The sequence below is a fragment of the Mus caroli genome, chromosome 5, assembly GCF_900094665.2.
Source record: "Mus caroli chromosome 5, CAROLI_EIJ_v1.1, whole genome shotgun sequence".
NCBI lineage: Eukaryota > Metazoa > Chordata > Mammalia > Rodentia > Muridae > Mus > Mus caroli.
In genome coordinates, this window is record NC_034574.1 from 68757629 (window position 1) to 68770475 (window position 12847).

At 44.4% G+C, this 12847-nt stretch overlaps 1 long non-coding RNA gene across 1 annotated transcript; it reads right to left on the reverse strand.

The window, feature by feature from the left end:
• Window positions 1-8451: 8451 nt before the first annotated feature.
• LOC110293943 lies at window positions 8452-11074 on the reverse strand. The gene is made up of 4 exons (XR_002377898.1): window positions 10829-11074; window positions 10529-10724; window positions 10178-10389; window positions 8452-8989 (listed from the first exon to the last, which is right to left on the reverse strand). It is a non-coding gene; the product is annotated as an uncharacterized LOC110293943 (long non-coding RNA).
• Between the last annotated feature and the right edge of the window lie 1773 nt (window positions 11075-12847).

Below are 12847 nucleotides of genomic sequence, written 5' to 3' on the forward strand. Positions count from 1 at the left end.
TGCAATTATTAGTGTAAGGAGGGGTAGGCTTTGGGGTCAACATAGACATGGACAAGTCTTTGCTTAGTCGCTCCAGCTGTGCTACCAGAGCCAGGGTTCTGCTCCCTATAAGTGTCAGTTTTGTCATCTGACAGGGGTACCAGCAAGGCCTGCCTTACAGATGGTGACGGGTTAAACAGTAAGTGTACGGCACATGTCTCACCGTCAACATTCAGTAAGATGTAGTTGCTAATGGAGAGTCAAGCCAGGTAGGACCTGAGGGGCTGAGGACTTGGCTGCATGGTAACTGTGACATCAGAATCAGGGGCCACCCCCATCCTTGGTCTATTTCTACATCAGATTCTATGATTGGGAAGAGAAGTGAGTCCACAGGAGGCACTTTTGTAAATTGAAGCTAAAATCACAAAGGTGGGTTTTAGTGTGGGAAAGGCATTTTTCTTCCTGACTCGGCAGAAAGAAAAATAAGTATTTTTGTTGTTCTCTGGTACTGCTGAGCGCTGTCCCACAGACTCGCTTTCAGGGAGTCTGGAAGTGAGTCCTGGAGACATCTCCCTTTCCACTCTGACGATATCTTTTGAAAGAAATGTTGTCACTCACTAAAACAAAACAAAATCCACCTATAACAAAAATCCTTTCTTCTGACAGTGGGGTGGTCTCCCTGCAACAAGGCTTTGTTCCATGACACCCTGCATCCACTTGCCTATTTCGGTGATTCCCCCTTATCCAATATTCCCCAGTCGCATCTCAACACGGCCACTGGAATGGGGAAGGGAATGGTAGTGTGCTTAATGGGTATTTAAAAGGAAACTTGGAACGTGCACTGCAGTGAGAGAGAGTCCTTAGAGGGGACAAGGTGGCACCCAGAGGTGCCTGGCCACTTGTCTCTGCTAATAAAACCTCCCCCAAGCAGGCATCCCACGTGCCTAGTTCCTAAGTGCCATCTGGCAGCTAGATCCTGAGCTCTGCCACTCCTGCATAGGATCCAGACAGCCCCGATTCACTCCCATCCATTGGAAGTGTATTGACATTTATCATTGGCTTCCACTTCCCAGAGCAGGGAGGCAGCCTGGCAGCCTCGGGGGACCTGCATCTCTGTGGCATCACACCCAGCAGATGACATGAAGGATTACTGCTCTTCTGTCACCCTTTGGCACACGCTCCTACGATCAGCACTAATGACAGTCACTAGCCTGTACTTAGAACAAGGGGAGGGGATGGAGTCCCTCTAAAACCCACACTTCACACAAGTTCTTCTTTCTAGGACAAGACTACAGCATTTACAGACACAACTCACATTTTAGGTGTACATATGTGTCTGTTAAAAAAAATAATGTCGTGTTAATTGAACCAGTACCTGTGCATGTGTGTTCACATATGGAAGTCTTGGAGAAACAGCATATAAAAATACAGGCTTATTCCTACAAATGATACCCTAATCTGGCACTAAGCAACTGCAGTGAGATTTCATTGTCTGGACACAGGTTTTGCTTCTCAGTCCCTTCTGAAGGACCACAATTGTGCAAAGGAGCTAAAACATTTTCCTTCTATTTAAACTCATTGGAGCTCTAATGAAACTTTCAAACAAGCTCTAAGCAAAAGGGAAAACTATGACTCAACTTCTGGATACCCTGATAACAGTCTGCGTAAGCCAGAGCTTTCTCAAACATCACCTCATTTATTCAGGTGCTAGTTCATTCTTATGGTCTCTTTTTGTTTTCCAACCACAAGCCATTGTTTTGGAGGTGAACAATGAGCCTTATGCAACCCTGTGCTGTCACAGGAGGAACCTCCCGGCCTCCTTATCAGTGATTCTTGTTTATTCTGCTCTTGGAGTCAAACCGTCTTAACTGGCCGGTGAATCATGTTGTGGCCACAGGAAGATGACGACAGCCACAGCTTTTTAAAATTCTCTAGAGAGGAGACCGAGAAGGAAATGCTGTTGGTTGGACAAGAGATGCAGATAGGGAGAAGAGAGAAGGACTCGTGAGAAATGAAGAATGTACATACGCGGGCTTCTGCTATTATGGGTGTGCCACCGTGAGAGTGTCACCATAAACCACAGAGCAGCTCACTAAGTGTTATCTAAGGTGAAATGGAAGATATCAGGCCACAAAGGCACAGGCAGAACTCAAATTTCTAGTAAGAGCTGAATTTGCAAGAAGGGGCCAGGAGGCAGGAAGAGTCTATCCAAACATGTTTGATGTTGGAGTGACCTTCCTGTCCATGGGTGTTGAGAATGAGCCGGCAAGGATGATGGTCTGTGAAATAGGAACACCAATACTCAGAGAAAGTACGAGCTGGAGGGAAGATGGGCGACTACAAAAACATCTAAGGGCAAGATAGCTGGCAGCCTCTTCTTTCACCTGAAGCCGCTTTGCCATCCTGTGCTGCTTTAGGACAAAACTTTCTAACAATTTAAAAATGGCACCCCAAGCCTTCTGATGGGAGGTTAAGCCTTCTAGCCCTGTGGCTCAACAGCCAATAAATGCTAGCACATATTCTCACCGTGGAAACATCAGACTAGAGTCAGAAAGGATTTGAGCAATCTCCCAAGGTAAATACCTTTTTAGGGGTCATGGTAAAAAAAAAAAAAAAGATTATATGAGACCTGGGCATTATCATGTCCCACTGCGATGGCTATAAACTGGTGAAATATTTTCAGAGGACAGCTTGGTGCCCAGAGGACAGTATGTACCAAAAGCCTCAAAATACTGAATACCCTTTGGTCGTCAGAGGGAGGAATTGCCCAATAAATCTAGAGTCTTTTTCACAAGGAATAAGCAATCACAGCTCTGTACAAAGGCAGCTGAAATCCCATTCATCCGCCTATTGTTTCTAACAGTAAAAACTGAAACCAATTTAAACTTTGTATCATAGGACTGGATGACGAATTAGCGTACGTTTGAAGCAACATCCTATATAGTCATTAAATAAATATATAAGAATATTAATTAATGGGGAAAGCTGCCCATACTACAGCATTCAATCGCTGATGTTCTAAAATGACTCATTTTTGTATAAGGCACGCATATATAAGGCACAGATGGGCTGATACATCCTTAGTTATTGAGAGAGGTTTTTCATGGGTAGGAGAATAACATATAGTTTCATTTTCTTTTTTGTGTTTATTTTTGACTTCCAGCTTTCTATTAAAATTTATTATATTACACTTGAATGCAGATTCCTGCACATTTGGGTGCCAACTTGGATCCCACTCATTGATTTCTGTTCACCATGTTCTTCTTACCCAGCATCTCAGTGTCTTCTCATCCCATGACACAGCTCTCCACTTGTGTCGCGAACATTCTCCATCACTATAACCCGCTATGAGCTTGCTCAACCACCCCTCCTTCTCACCGGATCCTTATCTTTCCAGCTCTTTGCCTCTGTTTTTCCTCCAAGTCTCCAGCCCCACAGACATGAGCCATTACCTGGGCCTTCACCTCAGCTGGGTCCCCATTTCCCTCCTGACTCAGCTTGGTTTCCAAGATCAACGGCTAAACGTTTTCTGCATAGACACTCCATCCCTTACCTCTCTCTTATGTTTCATTTTATGAACTTGGAAACAAACCCACTGATGGTTAGTTGTAATTCTCTGCCTCTTCTGTGCAGCTGAATTTAGCTGGAGAAGCTAAGGTCATTGTTGAGTGTCATTTGAAGTTCAGAATTGCCGACAGCAAGTGTGAACTTTCATGGTTCACGCTTCCGTAACCTCCATTTGCATCCTTGCAGAAGGGCCCTAATCCTATCTTCTCATAGCAGAACATGGAAGCAATCAGAAAAGAACTTCAAACGCCACCTCCACATACTCTCCAACGACTGTGAATGAACAAACCACTCCCCCAGCCAAAGCCACGCCCTCTAGCTGCCCACAGGCATTGCTACTACAGTCCTTGTTCCCTCTGGATTTTTTTCCCTCTTTCTTGGCTTCATCCAACAACCTATGAACATTGTTATTTCTCCCACCCAGACCTTCCTTTGTCCCAGTTCTTCCTCCAATCTAACCTCATGCATTCTTCTCTTGATCACTAAACCCCTGAACAAGTTGTGAATCGCCCTCCATTTCCACCCACATTCTACCGACCCCACGTGATGGGGCTTTGACACTGTCTTTGAACTTTTCGTTCATCTTTACTTTGCTGAGTCCCCATCATCTTTACTTCGGTTTTCACCCAGTCCCCATCAGCCCCATCAGGAAGGTGACTATCTGCTACTGCTTAGCACCCTCCTTCCAGTGGTGTCATGAGCCATTCCACTCCCTGTTTTTTCTCCCAACCGGCTGCTTTTTCTCAGCATCCTTTACTGCTTCATCCGCATCTCCTTCCCAAGACCCAAGAGATGCCGGGGAATCTCAAGGCTCAGTCCTTAGACAGACAGTCTCATGTGTGTATGCATCCCTTTTTCTTTTCCCTTCTCTACATCAATTTTAAAGTGATTTAATTACTTGTAATTTTATAAGTGCTTGCCTGCATGTATGTCTGTGCACTACAGATATGCTGGATTCTTATAGAGGTCAGAAGAGGGTGTTGGGTCCGCTGGAACTCAAGTACAGAGAGTTGTGAGCTGCCATGTGGGTTCTGGGATTGGAACCTGGGTCCTCTGGAAAGCAGCAAGTGTTGTTCACTGCTAAGCCACTTCTCCAGCCTGACAGATTTTCCAAACGATATTAGGGATAGCAGAGCATTGGATGCAAATACCTACCCTACACTTAATTACGGCCATGTTCAAAAAGTTCCAGGAAAAAAGATTTGGGGTTTGGTTTGGTTTAGTTTGGTTTGGTTTGGTTTGGTTTGGTTTGGTTTGGTTTGGTTTGGTTTGGTTTGGTTTGGTTTGGTTTGGTTTGGTTTTGAGACAGGGTCTCACTACATAGCTTTGGCGGGCCTTTAATTTACGATGTAGACCAGGCCAGCCTTGAACTCAAAGAAATCAGGCTGCCTCTGCCTCCTGAGTGCTGGTATTAAAGATATGTGTTCTCTATAGCAGTTTTAAAATGTGATATATAACTTAGTTGCCATGCCTCCCAGTGAGAGGCAGGGGACCTCCCTTTCTGGCCTTCATGACCTCTTTCACGAATAGGTTCTGGCAGCTTCTGTGGCCTGTCGTGTGGAACACTTGCTCCTGGGACATGGCTACCATGGGTAAGGCAGTCTAAGCCTGGGGAGCATCCTACGTAGATAGGATGGAGGTCCCCAGCTAATAGTTCCACACAGAGCTTCCGGTTTATAGCCAACATGTACGTTCCAAGGCTATCGCAGCTAATGTCCCATGGAATAGAGACAAGTTGCCCCCGCCAAGCTATGCCCATCTTGTAGACTTATGAACAGGCTGAAGCTAAGCCGCCAACCTTTGACACAGACTGCCACACAGGCAGAGAGCCCCACCATTGCAATACCCCCAGTCACTCCCTGTTTGCCACTTGGCTGTCTTTGCTGCTCCCTCAACACTCATAAATGTTCTTGTCTGGGAGCCTTGGCACTTGCTCTCGACTTTTGTGTCCAACATATACACCATTGTTTCTCTCTCATTCTCCCTCTCCTTGTACCTCCCCTTTTATCTCCTCCTCTATCTTCCCCTTCCTCTTCCCTTCTACCTTCCTCTCCCCCTCCCTTCTCCTCCTCTCTTTCCCCTCCTCCCTACCCCCTGCTTTTGAGTCATCAATCACTCTTATCTTTTCAGGAAGGACTTCCCTCCTAAACTGGCAAACCACAGGTGCTCTCAGCCCCTCCCCCCTTTCACTGGTTTTCTCCAGAGAAGCCGTCAGTGTCTGACACACTGCATGGTTTACTTATTTGGAGAGACCTCAAGTGACAGGAACCATCTGTTTCATCCCCTGCTGAATCTCTGTGTTGAGGACGTGGTCCCTCCTCGACTGATAGACACAGGCTCGCTGCAGCTGCAGAGACAGCCTTACTAGTTTGTCTCCTGCCTCCACCCCATCTCCTCTCCAGGGGGCTGACATCAGGCCTCATGCTTTCTACCTGCCTCCTGGGCTGGAAGTCAGATGCCACCAGGTATTCTCCACACTGACCGTGTTCTCCTCGTGCTGGAGACAAGTTCTTTAAATCATATCCTGTGCTCATCTCCACCAGGAGTGATTGTGAAACTTAAGGCTCACACTACCAGGCTTCAGTGTGTATGTGTGTGTATGTGTGTGTGTGTGTAAGTATCTGAGTGTCTGTGTGTCTGTGTATGTGTCTGTCTGTGTGTGTGTGTGTCTGTGTAAGTATCTGTGTAAGTATCTGAGTGTCTGTGTCTGTGTGTTGTGTGAATGTGAGTGTGTGTGTGTATGTCTGTGTGAGTATGTATGTATGTATGTATGTATGTATGTGTGTGTCTCTGTGTGTCTGTATGTGTGTGTATGTGTGTATGTATGTGTCTCTGTGTGTGTCTGTGTATTTGTCTCTCTGTGTGTCTGTGTGTGTTTATTTGTGTGTATATGTGTGTAAGTATATATGTATGTGTTTCTGTGTATATATGTGTGTGTTTGCCTGTCTGTCTGAGTGTGTATGTGTGTATCTGTTGTTTTGAGTGTGTGTGTCTGTGTGTATATGTATGTGTCTGTGTGTCTGTGAGTGTGTTGTGCATGTGTCTATGTGTGTGTATATATGTGTGTGTTTTTGTATGTGTGTGTCTGTGTGTCTATGTGTATGTGTAGGTATGTGTGTATTTGTGTGTGTATGTCTGTGTGTATATATGTGTCTATGTGTGTGTATATATGTGTGTGTGTTTGTGTGTATGTCTGTGTGTGTATTGTGTCTATGTATATGTATGTGTATGTCTGTGTGTGTGTGTTTGTGTGTGTGTGTTTGTGTGTATGTCTGAGTGTGTGTATTGTGTCTGTGTATGTGTATGTCTGTGTGTGTGTCTGTGTGTGTCTGTGTGTGTGTGTGTATAGGATGGGGCATTATTCACCTGTGTGGTTATATGTGGAGGCCAGAGGTTGATGTTGAGATAGTTCCTCAGTTTCTTGTCCACTTTATGTTCTTAGGCTAGGGTCTCACACAGAATCTAGAGATCACCATTTACTACCCTAGCAGCCCACAAGTCCCCAGAGCCTCCTGGTTACCCCCTTTCCTTGGATTGTAGATGTGTACAGCCATGCCCAGTGTTTACACAGCATTGAGGATCTGAACCCGTTCCTTACACTTGCTCAGCAACCGCTTCACTGCTGAGTCATCTCCCCAGCAAGCTCCATTTTTACTAGCAAAAAATAAGAAGAACTTAAATAACGACTGGGCATGACTTAAATAAAGGAAGCCTTGACTGCTGTGTAAAAACAACACCCAAATCCGGATGCTTTAAATGTCAATCATTTACTGTGTCCCTGGCTCCGATCTGAATTGGGGGGGGGGGCTGGGGGGCTCAGTAGGGACAGCTTTAGCATCCTGTGGTGTCAGCTCCAGCAAATCAATCCAGCGCTTTCATGGGTGCTTGCAAATTTGTGCTTTTAGCATTTAAAGGATCCTCTCCATCTCACCAAACTCTGGCTTTCAAGTGTTAGTAGGCTTTATTCTCAAAACATTTCTAATTGGAAGCTATGAGAAGCCATCACTTTTCTCAGGTCGCATAGTCAAGGAAGCAAAGGGTGCCTATAACCCATGGGCAGAGACGCCGTGCCTTAAGGTGGTCATTTATGACAACTGAAAACTGAATTCATGCAATTATTCACGTGATTTTAAAAACCACATTTTTATTAATTCTCGGAGGACTTCATGCAATGTGCATTGACCACATTTGCCCCCATTATTCTCCTAAGTGCTCTCAGATTCTCCCCTTACCCTCCCACAGCCCACTGAGTCCAATCTGTTCTGCCCATACATCCATGGGTTCAAGGCCATCTTGGGAGCTTGGTTGACCCACCAGGACAATCCCCTTGAAAAGACCCGACTGTTCCTCTCCCAGAAGCCATCAACCCTCTGACTCCTCAAGAGCGTGAGCTGACCCACTCGGTGCTGGAATGTTGGCCAGCTTGATCTGGCTCAGGTCTTACATAAGCACCACAGCTGCCGTGTGGTCGTGAGTACAGTGGCCCTGCCATGTTCAGAAGACGCTGTTTCACTCTGGCTCTCCCCAGCCTTGAGCTCTTACGACTTTCTGCCCACCTCTCTGTGATGGGTCCTGAGCCCTGGGGTGTTTATGGCACAGACAGTTATTGCGGCTGGGATCTCAGCCTGCACGCGCTCTCTGCGCTCTGGCCAGTTGTACTCAGGTGACTTTTATACTTTCTGCATTTGTTCACTGACTAATTCCTTTAGTGAATCAGTAGCTGATTCATCAGTAGTTCTGCCCAGGGGAAATGTGTATACCTATTCTTGAAAAACTGATGACATATAATTCCTTTAGCAAATAAGTAGGTAAATCAATAAAAAAAAAATGAATCACTAAATTTACAATGGATGAATGTCTTGTTGACTTTTGCCTGGGACAACCCTCAAAGCTTTGCACAACTTTATTTATTTTTTTTTATTTTAAAAACATTTGTAAACATTTATTTAATAGCAATGGGTAGGTCCTTGAGTACCAAGGCACTCATATAAAGAACAATCAAGAGGAGTTGATTCCATCTTTTGTATTACAATCTAATATTTTTTAATTTTACAAAAAATACTATTAAAATGCAAGTGTATCCCATCAGCAAAATGAAGGATTTTAAAAAAGAATTTATTAATTTTTATTTTATACATATGAATGCTTTGCTTGCATACATGTATGTGCACCACGTGTGTGCCTGGTGTTCATGGAGGCCAGATGAGGGTATCAGATCCTCTGAAGCTGGGGTTACAGATGGTCGTGAGTTACCATGTGAGTGATAGGAACTGAACCTGGGTCCTCTGAAAGAACAGCAAGTGCTTTTAACCTATAAGTCACATCTTCAGCTCCAGTTTTCTCCTTTTCATATTTTTACAAAGGTAGATAGATCATGGGCTGATGAGCTGGCTCAGCAGGTAAAAGTGACTGCCACCAAGCTTGACAAAGCTGAGTTCAATCCCTGGCAGCCACATTCATATAAAACAATAAAATATGAAACAAATAAAATAAAATAGAATAAAATAAAATAAATATTTGGTATAAAATAAATCTTTTAAAATCCTTTCTATATTTATATAATTATAGATTATAATTACCTCATGTGCATAATACATATTATATATTCATATATAATTATATATATATATAATTATTTTATCTTCCCCTTTCTTTTCCTCCCTCCAAATCCTATGTACCCTTCCCCCTTGCTGTCTTTCAAATTTATGACTTCCTTTTTAAGATTGCCTATAGATAGATAGATAGATAGATAGATAGATAGATAGATAGATAGATAGATGATAGACACACAAACACAGTCTTTTTAAAAAAAACATGCAGAAAGCTTATGGGGCATCAGTTTTACTCTGTTTGTTCAAAGCAGTAAACTGAGGCAGACTAGGACCCTAATAACTGTGATTGAGGCAGGCATTCAAGTATTACTGTCCTGTCAGTCTGTACACAGGACCACAGTGACTTGACAATGAGGCAGGGGAGGCATCATAGCCCAGGTCTGTTGGGGGAGGATGGTTTCTACAAGAGCTCCTTTCTATGCTGGATCCTAAAAGGCAACTGAGAATAAAGTGATAAGGAGATTGAGGCAGAATTTGCAAGATTGCCCATTGGTTTCCAGGCAGTATATACTCGAGACCGGGAAGCCAAGGAAGTGTAAGATGTGGCCTTTGACTTACAGACAGAGTGGTTAAATTGCTGAAACAGAATGTGTTCATGGCTAGCAGAGACGTGCATAAGCCTCGCCAGGGAGGTAGAGGAAGTCAGAATCAAGGCCAGGTCACTAGTTCATTGACGGCAGATGAGGTGGCCTTTGAGTTTCAATGCTGAAGGAGGAGGAAGAGTTTTTGCCAAACAAACAGGGAGCAGGAGGTACATCTCTAGCAGAGGAAATAACGTATTTGGTGGAAGAAATGTTTAAAAGTCTTCCTCTTGCTCTATGCAAGTTACTTTAATTTTTTATGACTCAATGTCCCACTTAATAATTGGGTATAATGATCGTATTTATGTAGAACATTGCCTTGGGAACAAAACCAATACATACTTGCAAAACACTTAGAGCAGTGTTCGTGCATTGTAAGTCCTGTCTGAGGTTTTATAGAGAGAGCAAACTGTTAACTAAACTCTTCGAGTCTCTTACATGTATGCTATGCCAGCCCCGTCTCCTCCAATCTAAAATCCTGCCATCAGTAGCTTCTGCCCAGAGGAAATGTAAGATTTGGCATCTGACCTCCCTGGATTTCCTTGGCTCCTCAGGGCTTTCCATTCCTTTCAGCTTGGTGTCCTGCTCTCCCAGTCCCTGATGTCTGTGGAATAGCGAAAGGGTGTCCCAGGGTGAGCTGAACACGAATCCTGTAGTCATCAAGATCAGCCAGAGTCTTAAGATTGGCGTCTGACCAGCTCTAAGTGGCTCTAATTACATTTCAATGGAGCATAGAGTCAAATTTTGACAAGCACATAAACTTAATAGCTGATCTGCAGGCATAATTACCACCAGACTGATTTGTAACTGCCAGTGAATAAGCCCACGAGACGGTTATCCAAAGTCTTCCAGTTAAAAGACGGAAGTTGTGAGGGTGAAGCCACTCCAGCCACGTTGGAGCTAAGCGTCTGTGCGTTCGAGGCTCTAGACACAATGCAGGGAACTAAGCCATCCAAATGCATCACTTGAATCCTGTTTGGCTGTTCTGATGCAGAAGAAGATAAGAAAGGGAATCAGTGTGGGGAAATGTGATATGCGGAACTCTAAAAATAAACTGCCTGTCCCTGACATCTGTGTTTGCAAACACACTGTTTAAAGCAGTGCTCTTCCCTCCGAAGGGCCAATCCCAAGATGATATCCTCCTCCGCGGTTGGTTTTTCCTGCGGTCCTCAACAGGAGGGCTTTCCCAGAGACCTCTTGGCTTCCAGCTTTTATTTGATGTTCCCCTTAAAAGAGTGGGCAGGATTATGGACATCATGAATGGGTGATTTCAGAAACCTAGCTTCTCAGCCGCTCCACTGTTCTGCTACTGAGGTGAGTCTGTGCTCCCTCGTCTCTGATGGCGTCCTTCCCGGCCCTCTTGAAGAGAGTGTCACGGTGCGTAATCCCAGATCAGATTTGAATCAAATAAATGACACATGACGCGGTGGCCAGATGTTCGCGGGTGAGAACGGGAGCTAAGTTCACACAATTGTTCTGCCTCCTCGCTTTCCGCCGAAGTTCTTTCCTGTGGGCTGGAGATGGTATTGGCAGCAGCTTGGCTCCGCTCTCCTCCACCGCCAGCCCAGCCTGTGCTCCAGGGGCTGCTCGCAGGCTGCCTTCCTCTTCCTGTGCAGCTGGTGTTTGCAGAAGGAGCCGATTTGGAAGTTGATTTATTTACTTTGCTTTATTTATTTTTTTTTATGAATGGACATAGATGGCTGTTGTTGAAACAATCAATCTACTCCGGTGAGATGATTATAATTTAACAGAAAAACACACTTCGGGGCCACGTGGAACACTAAGGCTTAGGGTTTTGGCAACGTTCAAATGAACTGTCCTGTTCGGAGTAAAATCTGAGGATATGTTGCGTCTTTAAACATAAACCCAACTGAATGGGTTGGGTCTTTGGCTCTACAGACTGGGGCCTGTGAATGAGACAACACTTTCGATTGTAGAAGCCAAGGGCTGCTGTTCAGGTCACTTCCTTTTGTCCTTGTTGTCCTCACTCAGGGACTTACAGGATGTTTATATGGTCCCAAATATGGAGAAAAAAGAGAGAGAGAATATTCCAGAAAGTGCCTCCTCCTCTTGGGCTAATTCCTCTTCTCAAATCATTTTGTAAAAGTCTGAAGATCTGTTGCTGGAGAGATGGTTTAACAGTTAAGAGCACTGACTGCTCTTCCAGAGGTCCTGAGTTCAATTCCCAGTAACCACATGGTGGCTCACAACCATCTGTAATTGGATCTGATGCCCTTTTCTGGTGTGTCTGAAGACAGCTATGGTGTACTCCTATGCAGAAAATAAATAATTCTTTTTAAAAAAAAATGTCTGCAGATTTAAGACACAAACATGGCAGTCGCGTAAATGATAGACTGAGGCGGACACCTTTCCTTTAAAGAGTTTATCCATATTTTGAAAGCAATATAAAAAGCATTAAAGGCATAGTCAGCCATAATTCATCCTTTCCTGCTTCTTTTTACCATGCCAGCCATCAAGTTCAGCCACCTGAGGAACTATCACATTTCTACACAGATGTACCATTCAAAGTTGGACTTGCTTCTTAGATATGCAGATAACAGCATACAATACACATTGTACTTCACTTTGCCTTTTCCTCTGAACAAAACATCAGATGGAGGTGTCTTTTCTGCCCACGAAGCTGTCAGGAGAGAGGTTGCTCTTCGGCTCAGTGAGCTGCAGCTGGCTCTGGCTTGTTGTACTGACAACATGCAAGGTGCTAAGCCAAGCTGGCCTTCAGCACAGGGATTCCCAGCCTGAAAAGACTGGAGTCCTAGTGGAAACGTTAAAAAGATTAATAGCAGCAAGTATGGAGTGGCCACAGGAGGAAAGGAAGGCCTAATGGTATCAGACAGAACGTGGTGTAAACTGAGAAGTTGAAAGAAAGGACACTTTTCAGGCTTGCAACATGGCAGTCCATTGTTTCCTTCTCGGCTTTGGTAAGTAGAAGAAACTTATCTGCTACTATAGCATCGTTTTAGCAAGATAGAGATCTTGAGGGGGCAGAAAAGATGGCAGAGGTGGTAAAGGGCTGGCTGGGCAGACATGATGACCTGACTTTGGATGTTCAGTATCCACGTAAAAGCCAGCAGAGGCATGCAACGCATG